This window comes from Dipodomys ordii, unplaced genomic scaffold, assembly GCF_000151885.1.
Source record: "Dipodomys ordii isolate 6190 unplaced genomic scaffold, Dord_2.0 Scaffold41, whole genome shotgun sequence".
NCBI lineage: Eukaryota > Metazoa > Chordata > Mammalia > Rodentia > Heteromyidae > Dipodomys > Dipodomys ordii.
In genome coordinates this window covers 2,173,536-2,187,275 of record NW_012267257.1, presented here as the reverse complement: position 1 = coordinate 2,187,275, position 13,740 = coordinate 2,173,536, and the positions used below count along the sequence as shown (strand labels likewise).

The following is a 13,740-nucleotide window of genomic DNA, read 5'->3' as shown; positions in this document are numbered from 1 at the left end:
CAGTCCTACTCAGATCAAACCCCTACCCCACATTTCAGTCATGCCCTGCACAGTCCTATAGCATTTCATCATCTCCAGTCTCTCAGAAAGGAACCCTCCCTCCTATCTTCCTGCCCCCTCTAATTCTAGCCCCTTTCTGCTCTCTCATGGCAAAATGTTTTACATGAATTGGAGCAGACTTCCCCCATTCCAACCTGCCCTCACCGGGCCAAGTTTACAACTAACATGAATCAGGGGTCATTTCTCAGAATTATCTGCCATGATCTCTAGGCAGTGTTGCTTGAATGGACCACTTCTTCCTGCTAGAAACAGCCTCTCCTCAGCCTGCTTGACCACACACTCCAAGTTTTCATCATTCTTTTCGTTCTCATTCTCCCTACTTCCTTCTCAGGTTCTTTTTCTCATGGTGATCCCATCAAAACTACGAGCCCACTACGTGCCAATAGTGAGGCACTGGGCTCCCTAGGGTTCTTCCCCTCCCGCTCTGTCCAATCCAACCCAATTTGTGACCATGACTTCTGTCCTCAACTAAGAGAATAGGAATGTGAGTGAGCCCAGACATTAGCCAGACTTACCTTCAAATTCTGGCTCCATTATGCCTTGGCGAGGTACAGAATTTCTCCAAGCCTTAGTTTCCTAATCTCTAGAGTGGAATAGTAAATGAAAAATGTTTGAAAAAATACTTAATGCTGCTTCCACATAAAAATACCAATAAAAGAAATGGTACCATAGACAGAAAGTAACAATAACTGCTAGGTGTTGAAACTGCATTTCCATCTACCTACTTAAAGTGTCAGCTTGGACTTTACACAAACAGCTCAATCCTGGTCACTCTGACAATCAAACTCCTCACATTCTCTCCCAGCCTTTTCTTCTATTATAGTATATGACCCTGCTAAGTCACCTTAATGCCTTTGATGGGATTAAATTATATCCATAGATTTTTCAACCACCTTCCCACCAAGAAATGTCTGTCTCTTGCCTCTGTAACTGAACAGATACTTCTCTTAGGACAACAACACTGCAAGACTTCATCCTTGACTAAGAATATCACTATCTTGAGGCCACCACATAGAAAGAACACACAAAAAGAGAGGCTCTCAGATGTCTACCATATTTGTCCAACACCCAGTTGTTGTTGCGATGTTTCTAGCCAAAATGCCAGACTTGAGTATGAAGAAGCCTTCAGGTCAACCCAACCATCATCTGGTAACTTCATGAGGGAATTGAGCAAGAACAGCTGCTTGAATCCAGTCAACCAAAAGATCCATGAGTAAAATAAGTCTGTGTCACTGTGTGAAGTCACTGTTTTAAGATGGTTTCTTACTGAGTAACAGATAACCAAAATAATGTTCAAACCACAAATCTGACAACTAGATCTCAGATTTGTTCTTGTCTTCTCTACCCAAGGACAAAATGTTAGCAATTCTTAAGTGGTCTTTAAACTCCCATCTATTTTTCCTACATCCCTTCTGTCCCTCTCTGGCTATGAATAGCATCATCTCATTCCTTGATCAAGACAGCATATCCTCAACTAATCTCATTCCAATCTGTCCTCCCTTTCCCATCTTTCTCCCTATCACAGTCAAATCTGACCAAGTCACTCCAGGTAAACTTTTAGATTTCTACTATGTGGCTGTAGCTGGACTTCATGTTCAAAATCAAGCCACTGCTCCAAACCCTGTCCCAGTCACACAGAGCCCTTAAAGTTGTAAGGTTACTCACCTCCAACCCAAGGGTTACTTGCCTTCTGTGTAGCTGTTACCTTCCTGGCCTTGGCCTTGCCTGTCACTAAGCCAATGCTACCAGACTTCAATGTTGCTTATTCAAAATGGGGCTTTCCCTTGGCCCTGAAGTCTATACTAAGTTCTTGTTTCCTATGCTTCTTTGGTAACTTTTATTTCCCTCTAGATAGACTGTGTTACTCCAAAAGTCAACAGATGAGTTTTCACTGTGCCAGAGTATTGTTAACTTAAGGAAAGCACAACATTTCATCCACTTGTATATCCCTCTTGCCAGGCAAAACCAGAATAGGATTATAAATTGAGTGGGTAATGCATAAATCATAATTTACTTAGGCAACTCTATAATCATGGAAACCATACAATTAGAAAAAAACTAGAAAAATAGACACAATGATAATTATTCCAAGAAAATAAAACTGAGGAAAAAATCAAAATAAATGAGATATTTGAGATGATCATTCAATGAACCCATCTTATAAAGAAACAGAAGACAATAATACTTAATGGTTTGCCCACTTCTCCCTTAGTGACAAAGGCAGGAACAGAATTAGGTTAAATGACTCCCACAGAATTTCTGCAGCATGTCAGAATCTTCAAGTGAAACAGAACTGAATAATAACCATGTAGGTATTTCAGAATACACTAAGTCCTTTCGCCAGATTAAAAAAAAAGTCTGCCTTATCATCCTTTTTTACTATGTTGTTCTCCTGCCCAGATAACTAGAAGCAGCTCTGGGCAACTTCAAATTTGTTTGGAGTACACACTCATCAGAATGGAATGGTACAAAGTGTCTGATGATATCAAACACCTGACAGCAAGAACATAGTCTGTGGTCTCTCACACTCCTGGTTGGAACCTAACTGGTACAATCATGTTGGAGAAATGTTTAACAATATTTAGTGAATCTAAATAGGCACACACCCTATGACCCCAAAATTCCACTCCAGGCCTATATCCAACAGCAGTGGAAGCAAATTTCCACCAAAACACATCAAAGGATGTTTGTAGTAGTTCCACACCAAATGTAACAAATTGGAAATAATCTCAATGCCTACCAACAAAATAATTAGGTAAAATCAGTAATAGCAAATTTATAAAATAGACTATTAAGTTGCAATTAAAGAAAACAAACTACTAATTCATTCAACAAACTGGATGAATCCCATAAGCAGATTGAATGAAATCACATACAGCATAGAATTTCAATATGTTAATTCTTCACATTATTTTTTTTTAATCACTTTGCAACACTCCCCTGATTTCTCCACATTGTCAAGGACTGAGGTTCAGGAAAAACTTTGTATCACACAGATAGCAAGCAGGGATACCTGAGAATGACTTGAAACCCAGACTTGAAATGTAGATTAAGATTACAGACTTGTGCCCAATCCTTCAACTAGGCAATCAATGGTGATTACTCAACTCTTGATCCTGGGTCTTCCCAACCGTGAAACGGAAGTAGCAGCTCCTCCTCCACCTCTGACAGGGTGGCGGAAAGGACTGACTGACAGATGAATACCTATTAAGTACTTCCCACAGAATGTAGTACAAAGGAGACTTTCAATAAGTACTAATTAGCATCACCATCACCATCATTACATAACTTTATTATAAACAATGAGTGATTATGTGCAAGCATTACTCTAAGTGCATTACAAATATTAAGTAATTTAATCAGTATCAAGCTTTTACATACAGGTTGATTTTGATCCAACAAATTTTCTACTTCTAGAATTGATCATAAAGCAACCCCTAAAGAATTAGAGGAACTACATGTAACTATCTCCCATTAAGAAATTTCACTTTGGACATTAGTTTGTTAAGATTTATACACTAGCCAGGCAAAGGTGGCTATACCTGTAAACCTAGCTATCCAGGAGGGTAAGATCTAAGGATCACAGTTCAAAGACAGCATAGGCAGGAAAGTCTATGAGAGTCTATATCTTATTAACCACCAAAAAACCAGAAGTGGAGCTATTGTTCAAATTGTAGGGTGTCAGACTTGAGTGAAAAAGCTAAAGTATAGTGCTCAGGCCCTGAGTTCAAGTCCCAGTACTAGCACCAAAAAAGCAAATAAATAAAATAAGGACCCATAAAATCTTCATTATGAAGCCCTGTTGATTCCCATCATGGCCACAAGGTCAGACACTAAAATACTGCATGCTCACTTTTTATCTATGGGATACTAGAGTGCTTCTCCACTGCTCTTTATTCTACTCCCCAATTTTTTTTCATTCAGCTTTTACTTTAATAGTAGACACATTATCAAAATAATCTTAGTCCTTATACAAAAAATATTTAGATGCATGTGTACATATATCTATTCAGTACATCTGTTGATATGACTAGAGAATGACTAAAAACTATAAAACAGACTGATGAATCATATTAAAAGCTGAAATGCATGTACCAATATGCCATTATATGCTTCCATTTAGCGCAAAAAACAACTCACACAGGCATCCAGGTCTCAAAATCAGCACTCAGTCCCTTCTGTGAACTCATCACCAAATTCAGGTAAGATACATATCAAAATGTCCCTGAAATGGCAATATCAAAAACAGACACACGACATAGATATCTAAACCTTCATGCAACAACATTTATTAATCTCAAATATCTTGACAGGGAAGGAAAAATGTGAATTACATAAAGGTAAAGGTGGTATGTTGCAATTTCAGTAAGACTGCTTTACCATATACGAATGCTGAACATAGTTTACACATACATTTACATATCCTAATGGTGAAAATCACACAAGAGAATAACCAGTGACTTTGGAACAGCTATGACCACTAATAAGAAGAGAGGAAAGTACAAACCAAGCAGAAGGCTTTGATTGTGGCCTTAAAGGACCATTTTTCTTAAAGGGGGAAAAAAAAAAAAACAGTTTTGAAGTTAAAATAGCAAAACATTAACATCTTTTGAATCATGACAAGAGGTATATGTTTGTTACTTCCTGTACCTTTTTGCATGCATATAATAATTCATAATTAGAAATAAAACCCTGAAAGACCTGTATTTCATGTAGGACCTGACTCCATATCTAGGCTGACTGGAAAAGGTGCAGGTCTTCTGTGCCACTGAGGTTTCTAGAAAAATTTCAGATTTTCACACCCTTCTCCAAAAGTAACAAGGTGAGTGAGGTAGCTATCCAGTTAGCAAAACAACCCACATGAATCCCTCTCTAGATTAATAAGGGCTGCAGCAGTCCCCTGCAAACTCAACTTTTCAAATAGCCACTTACATTCAAAAGCATGCAGGTATGTTGGGCTGTGAGGCTAAGGGCAGGAAGTCAACACTTGTGAAAAATGTAAAGGAGAATGGGTATGATTGCTCACCTCCAGGCACAAACCCACACCGGTCCTGGTGGGAGCTATGCTATCTCTGTGTTGCCAAGGACCTCTCAGAAAACCCAGATGTAAAAGCAAGGGTTTGTTATCAGACAAGTGAGACTCAAACCCAAGCTATGACCCTCACACGGTACATAAAGTTCTTTCTTTTTTTCTTTCTTTTCTTTTCCACTTTAGTTTATCCCCAGTTGTCACAGAATTTGATTTTGGTACCCTGTGTCTTGTATATACATTTATCTGATTTCCGGGAGGGAAGGGGAACAACAAAACGGTGAAACCAAGGTCAAAGTGTGAACCAATGCAACCGCAATACTTACAAGACACAATGTTGGAAATGAACTTTTCAACTTGGGATGGGAGGAGTGGGTGGGGGGAAAGTGGAAGAAAAAGGAGGTAGGAACAATATTCCACAAGAAATGTACCCATTACCTTATGTTTGTCATTGTAACCCCTCTGTACATCACCTTGACAATAGAATTAAATTAAAAAAAAATATATCAAATACACACACACACACACACACACACACACACACAAAGCTATGACCCTCAACTGGAGAGTCTCAGCTCAGCTTGAGGCCTTTCAGAGCCTCAAGTTCCCTCTCTTCTAAGTTACTGAATCCTTTGTGAGCCAAAAATACCTGGTGAACAAAACTGTGGAAGGATCAAATTAAGTGATATAAGTTAAACCCTCTGCATAAACCCTGGTCCACAATCCCCTCTTTATCTTTTTTGTTACTCCTTATAGCAATAGAAAACTGATGAATACAGCATCATTAACTGAACTTGTGAACAGGGCAAACTCCCATTTCTCATCTACAATACAGTTAATAGATCTTTTGTGAAATCTTTTCTTCTCTCCATTCAACTCCATAAATAAATCCCTCACAGTGGATGCCATGAGGAGACTGCTTGGGGCCTAGTCTCTTAGACAGCCCCCATTTCCGAAGTAGCACTGGTGAGGAAGCATAGCAAACTTAGAAAATAGACCCTACGTCTCAGGAACCTCTTCCAAAAGAACTGGTGCTTGTGTCAGGCAAGAACATTCTCCTGAAAATGACACTAGAGGTTCAGGAACAAGGACGCATAGAAATGCATCGTGGTCACTTGATGGCACATTAGAGACAAGATCACCTCAGTGACCAGAATTAGGGCATTGTGGGATGTGACGCTCAGCACACACACAGTTCACCTTCCAGCCAGCCTTCTCTGGGCTGGCCACTTGGGAGTCCCTCAGAAGGAGGGACTTCAGTCAGCCTGCTTGCAGCCCTGAAATAATGCAGAATAAAGCATTATTCGGCACCCATCTACTAAACAAGGAGTACCGTTATTCCTTGGTACCAACAGGGGATTGGTTCCAGGAGTCAACTAGATCAAAATCCACAGACGCCAAAATATCTTATATGACATGGCAGAGCATTGGTATGTAATCTATGAGCAAACTAGCCTATCATCCCTACATTTCTTACACCTAACAGGATGTAAATACTATATAAACAGCCATCATACTGGCCAGGTGCTGGTGGTTCACACCTGTAATCCCTAACAACTCAGGAGGCAGATCATGGTTTGAAGCCAGCCTGAAAAGTAAAACTCTGTTTGATTCTTATTTCCAATTAACCAACAAAAAGTAAAAGTAGAGGTATGGCTCAAGTGGTAGAGCGCCAGCCTTGAGTGAAAAAGCCATGCAAGAATGCTAGGCCCTGGGCTGGGAAGGTGGCTCAGTAGTAGAGTGCTTGCCTTGCATGCATGAGGCCCTGGGTTCGATTCCTGAGCACCACATAAGCAAAAAGAAAAAAGCCAGAAGTGGCACTGTGGCTCAAGTGGTAGAGCACTAGCCTTTGAGCTGAACAGCTGAGGGACAGCGCCCAGGCCCAGAGTCCAGGCCCCATGACTGGACCCAAAAAAAAAAAAAAAAAAGAATGCTAGGCCCTGAGTTCAAACCCTAGCAATGGCATACGCACCCACAGGAAAATGAGTTGTTATACTCTATTGCTCAGAGAAAAATAAGAGAAAATTATATGGATCAGCACCAGCACAACTATTATCCAATATTTTCAATGTTAGTTGAATCCGTGGATATGAAACCCTCAAAGACCGGAACAAATGCATTTTCATGAAGCATGTTGTACAAATTCCAAGTAAGTGCTAACCGTTTTAACACCAGCTTCCTGGTATGTTAAAAAGCACAAAAGAGAATGACTGTCCCATAGAAAGCAGAAACCATAATGCCAGCTCACCTTCTTGCTTAGTTTTGTAAACTTGAAGGAATTACACAACCTCCCTGGGTCTCAGTTTTATTGCCATGACTTATTAGACTGTCTGAACATGGTAAGTAATCCGCAGATGATAGCTAGTTTAGAAGTACCTGTGGCAGGCTAAAGGAAAGAAATTTATTTGGCTCATAGCTCTGGAGATTCAATGACACAATACAACATCAGCTAGGGCTCTTGAGAGAACCTTGTGGTATAAAGCAGGTTGGTGGAGGGGAGCTCAGGGGGATGAAGATCACATGTGGATAGAAAAACACCAGGAAGCCAGAGAGGCTGAGGTCCCACGTGCCTTCTGAGGGCATGCCCTTAATTGCCCTAAAGGCCTCCCAACAAGGCTTACTTCTTTAAAGGTCCCACCGTCACTATACCACTATCACAGTTAAGATGCAAGTCTCCACCGGGCACCAGTGGCTCATGCCTTTAATCCCAGCTACTCAGGAGGCTGGGATCTGAGGGTTGGAAGCCACCCTGGGCAAGAATGTCTGGGAAACTTTTATCTCCAATTAATCACAGAAAAATCCAGAGGTGGAGCCTTGTGCAAAAGGAGCCCAGCTACAGCACCCAGACCTAGAGATCAAGCCCCAGGACTGGCATTAAAAAAAGAAGAGGCCTCCAACACATGGATATTGAGGATCATCCCACCCTCCAAATGATAATGCCCAGTCTTAACTCTCCCCTCTAGTACCTCTATCCACACACCAACCAATATGGAACTTAAGCATCCATCAGAGGGCAAGGCCTAGAGGCAAGAATGATGTGTCTCTCCTCAGACTCATACTGTAAGACTAGAGCAACAGAAACTTATAAGGTAGACCTAACACCTTTGTAAAAGGTGTTGTTATTAATGGTATGGGTTTTCTTTTTTTTTTTTTTAACTTGTTGTGGGGCTTGAGCTCTGGGCCTGGGCACTGTTCCTCAGCTCTTCAGCTCTAGGTAGGCTAGCGCTCTACCACTTGAGCCACAGCACCACTTCCGGCTTTTTCTGCTTATGTGGTGCTGAGGAATGGAACCCAGGGCCTCATGCATGGGAGGTAAGCACTCTACCACTGAGCCACCTTCCTAGCCCCAATGGTATGGATTTTCTTAAAAATTTATTTTTGCTATGAGAACTTCACAGAGGTAGATTTCTGTTTATCAGGTTCATAACATGAATTATTATGTGAATGTGAATTATTCATTGAAATTAAGACTGAAAAAAGTTTGACCTGTTCATAGTCTTCCAGGCTGAAAAGCTTTTTTTTTTTTTTTTTTTTGGTGGGAGAGGTGTTGGTCTTGGGGCATGAACTCAGGACCTGGGCACTGTCTCAGAATTTTTTTACTCAAGGTTAGCATTTTACCATTTGAGCCACAGCTCCACTGTAGCCTTTTAATGGTTAATTGAAAATAAGAGCCTCTTAGAATTTCCTGCTCTGGCTGACTTTGAACCTTGATCCTCAGATCTCAGCCTCCAGAGTAGGTAGGATTAGAGACATGAGCCACCAGTGCCTGGCAAAGAGCATACTATTTTTAATCAACAAAAAATTTCAGTTCACAAAGCTGGGCACCAATGGTTCACAACCATATTCCTAGTGACTCAAGAGGCTTAGACCTGCAAAATGATAGTTCATAGCCAGCCAGAAAAACTGGAGAGCCTTTATCTTCAATTAACATGCAAACTGCCAGACTGGAGGCATGGCTCAAGTAGTACAGTGGTAACCATGAGCAGGGAAGCTAAGACCTCGAGTAAGTTCACAGTTTAGTTCACAGAAAAATGAACATACAAAATCACAAATGTGCCTTTGCTCCTGCTTTTAAAGGATTCTTTTGCAACCATCTAGTACCTGTGGACTCCACCCTTGGCACTGCACCAAGAGTTTTGGTTTTGAGTTGGTTGCTTAGCTGGTTTTTGTCTTGTCAGTGGTGATGGATTTGTGATGATCTATCCAGTTCTCTCATTAGATCTTCCCCAGTGACACAAATTTTATGATGGCAGATACAGCCTGTGAGTAATGGGCTGGGCCAAGTCACCAGTGAGTACGAAGAAGAGATCTCACTAAAAGAACTTTATTAAACCATAAACATAATACACAAATACAATGCACAATTAGCTTCTAAGACGAACCAAGTATTTTTGACATATTTACAGGTCTACCTTTACACTTGAGTTTGCAAAAAAGCAAAGAAATATACACAAGAAAAATAAACTAGAAAGCAAAGGTAAAGCTAGGCGTTGATGGCTCACACCTATAATTCTAGCTACTCAGAAGCTGAGATCTAAAGATTATAGTGCAAAGCCAGCTCAAGCAGGGAAGTCTGTGAGACTCTTATCTCCAATTAACCAACAAAAAGCCAGAAGTGGAGCTGTGGCTTGAGCAAAAATGTCAAGAAGACAGTGCACACACACTGAGTTCAAGCCCAGAACCAGCACAGAAGGAAGGAAGGAAGGAAGGAAAGAAGGAAAGAAGGAAGGAAGGAAGGAAGGAAGGAAGGAAGGAAGGAAGGAAGGAAGGAAGGAAGCCCGTCTTGTCACATGCCTCCTAGTCCTACAATCCCTGGACCGTCATAACTCATCCTCCAAGACTTTCAAGGCCATTCACAATGTCAGAGTCCCATACATGTGATGAACAAGTTAAATAATATTTTTGAGTATGGTTTTATTTTTATAGGTATTAAATAATCATTGATAGTCTTGGTGATGACCATTCCTAATCTTTCCATATCCTGAAAGTAGTTTCAAAGGCAGCCTAACACTTACCACTAAGCAGCAGTAGTCATTCCACAGGATGAAAAAGGACAGTATCAGCCACATAATCACAACACATCAGCAATTCATATCTAAAAGGAAATATGCTGTCTATAAATAAATTTCCCTGTGCTATCTCATTATATCATCACTGCCATTATACGAAATGTAACCAGCTTTATTACTGTTGTTTTGATAGCACAGAATAGGAGAGGTAAAATCCAGACTCATTTATGTCCACAAGTCACAAGAAAAAGAACATTTTGAACTGGAAGAAATCTAGAAGTTGATTTTGTCCAACCTCCAGAAAAACCTGGGAAATGTGTTTTTCTCTTTCATTGTAACTTGAGTATATTTTCTTCTTCTTTATTCAAAAAGCTCCACACAGGTCTTGCTAGCTCTACCTGTCAGCAAAGAACGCCGATATTGATTGTTAGAATGACAGATAAATCTTTACCCACAGTCCTGGAAGGTGTGAACATGGCCTGTAAACTCCAAGTATCCCCAGAAAAAGGGGAAACGGTTGTAGCCTTGAAGTAACTTTCCATATCAGCTGGAAAATAAACTCTCAGATTAAAATTGTCAACCTGACTATCTTGATCATCTTAAAAGTGTAAAAGATACATTCTACATTCCCCAGAACAAAGTAGCCTAATCCAAACAGATATTATCTTGTCTTTGTTTAGAAGCAGCTGAGGAAAGAACTGTCCCTCACTCCACCCCTCAACTCATTCAAAGAAATACTAGGCCCTAACTACACATCAGGAACCAAGTCAGGCACCACACTGAGTGATAACCTGTAATTATTTAGGATTTGCAAGTTACCACTATTTCCCAGAACCGAAGACAATAAAAATCCTGTCTTAACTAAGAAGGTATTATTACCTGCCCTTCACCTTGACTGTCACCTCTGAGAATTTTAAGTGCACCTTAAAGATCAGAGAGTTATGTTCCCTTTGACCATCTCAATGCTATCAAAAGCCGTTAAAAATAGCAATTCTACCTTTCTCTTTCACCTTTCCCCTCTCCTCCAAATAAATGGGCTAGATGCTAGCATTGAACCTAAACAACAATGGACAAAAGACACATACACACAGCTCTCCTTTCCAACAGCAACACAAGAACACCATTACTCTTCTCAAGTTCAAGGTAAGGGCACTTACTGCAGCCTAGTCAGCAAAATCAGGAGTCCAACTGGTAAAGAAAGACTTTTTTTTTTTTTTGGTCTGGAAGGTAATAAAAAGAACTCCAGAACTGATTTCTTTTAAAAGATTCATGACACAAAGAAATTGATTCTGCATTTTTCAGAAACAGGATTTTAAACACCATATCAGGATAATGAAGAAGCAAACAAGTGAATATGAAAAGCAGAAGTAATATAGTACATCTTTTACTGAAAGTTGATAAGCAAAAATTAAATATAATTTTAAAAAAACCTTCAGAGGGCTGAGTTTGATTTGGGGATTTTCTTCCTCCAGTTCACTTTTTATTTATTTATTTGTGCTGGTACTGGGGTTTGGACACTGTCTCTCACTGTCCCTCAGGTGTTTCACTCAAGGTTAGCATTCTACCACTTGAGCCAAGGCTCCACTTTTTGCTGGTTAATTAGAGACAAAATTCCAATGGGATTTCCTGCTGTGGCTGGCTTTGAACTGTGATCCTCAGGTCTCAGCCTCCTCAGTCACTAGGATGAGCTACCAGCAACCAACTTTAAAATTTTTATTTGTGTATTTATTTATGTATTTGTTTGTTTTTAGGTCCACTTTCTAAAAAGTGCTCACGAGGGTTTCCTTGCACACTCTCAAAAACTGAAGTATTGGAAGTGGCACTGTGGCTCAAAGTGGTACAGTGCTACACTTGAGCAAAAGAGCTCAGAGACAATGACAAGGTCCTGAGTTCACACCCCATGACCAATGCCTCCCCCTCCTCCCCAAAAAAAAAACTGAAGTATTTCCTTTAAGATTTTTTTTCATTTATTTTTATTGGGATTGTTTCACTGTACTTGTGAATTTCTGAAAGCATGGTAGAAGTAATAGGACAATGATTATATTACTAAAGCAAAACTAGGGTGTTAGATGAGACAAAATAGCAAAGTTTATATTGGGGCCCACTGTTTGTGGAACGAAGATATCAATAAACTGGCAAGAAAACTAATGTGTTTTTAGAGTAATCTTGAGCCCACAAATATCCACCCACCTACCCTTAGACTTGTCTAACTGGAGACTAGTCTGAGTGATTAGCCAGAGTTTTCAGAATCTTCTCACCAAGTGCTCTGGTGGGTTTGGCATCTCAAGGACAGTTCTGTAATGCAATGTGTACAATTTTAAAACTCAGTAAACAAACCGATCAGAAGCACATGAATTAACAAGTATCCAAAACTAGCTTCCAATAGTATAGGTAATTATCCGCCACAAACTTTGCTTTTAATTTGGGCAAACTGCAAGAGGAAGAAAGAACAAATGAATCAATCACTTCAATGAGAAAGGAATCTTCTGGACACATCTAGTCACTTTTTAGCCTAGAGAGTACCCTGTATTTAAAGAATGCTCCCGTAACTGACTATACTATTAGCAGGTAGATATCATTTCCTGATCACAAAGACAGAAGTTACTGACACCAACAAACAAGTAAACCGAACTGGAACTCAAAACTTTGTGCTGGGCTCCATTCCCCAAGCCAAGCATCCACCGCAGTCACCATCCGGCCCCCACCAGTTCAAGCTGTGAAGCTTTTGGGGAAACACTGCATTCGTGTAGACATGTAAACAAACCCAACACAGGTAGCCTCACAGAAACAGTCCTCGGCCCAGCCTTTCTTGATCACGGAAAGTATTCCATCTTTCTCAGCACAGCCTTAAGTGTAATTCCTAGAAGGCACTGGCAAATCTCTGCCAGGCCGAATCTGCAGTGGAAATCCTAGTGCTACGCGTCCAGCAATATGACGGGGGGGGGGGGGGCTAACGTCCCCTCCGCTCCACCTCTGCAGAGCACTGGCCAGCCTTTCAACCTAACACCTGAAACACAGTCATTGCTTTTAGGATCGAGCACAGCTCCTGTCAATGACGGTCAGCTTTGACCACAAACAGGAGGCAAGCTGTAGGGGTGGGGGGAAATATAATTTCTGGAACAAAAACATCGTGTGCTTGCATAACTCCACAAACATACACACGAGTCAATTCTGACAACAATGTTCCGCCCCGTCCCGGGACTGTGCTGACACTTTGCCCACCTAAACTTCTCAGATCAAGCCTGGCCTAAAGCGACAACAATCACAACCACCACCCGGGTGGCGATCGGGGCAACACCATCAAGCCCCGTAGAGCAATGCCTCGTCCCCTTCCCAACCCAGCCCTGCCCGGGACCCGACCAGGTCGCAATGTAGTTTGGTCCCGTGTGCTTTATAGGGCTAATGTGCTTTTAAGAAATCCCCCCCGCGACCGAGGTCATCGCTTTCGAGATTTAATCACAACCAAATGACCGGGGCCGCCGGGCACTTAGTGAGCCATTCTGGTTATGGCTCTTTAATAGTACCTGGAGTTCTGCTCCAAAGGGAGAGCGGAAAACTCCAGCTTCCCGGGCAAAGTCGTGTGCGGAGGGCGGGCGCCGCGAGGAAGCCGGCCTCGGGCAGGGGCCGCTCGGCCGCGGGGGC

General features: G+C 41.2%; 1 protein-coding gene across 1 annotated transcript in view; it reads right to left on the bottom strand.

Moving 5' to 3' along the window:
* The window catches only part of Arl15 (ADP-ribosylation factor-like 15), a 375,540-nt gene that overhangs the window by 361,351 nt on the left and 449 nt on the right, over nt 1-13,740 (bottom strand). The window lies entirely within an intron of this gene.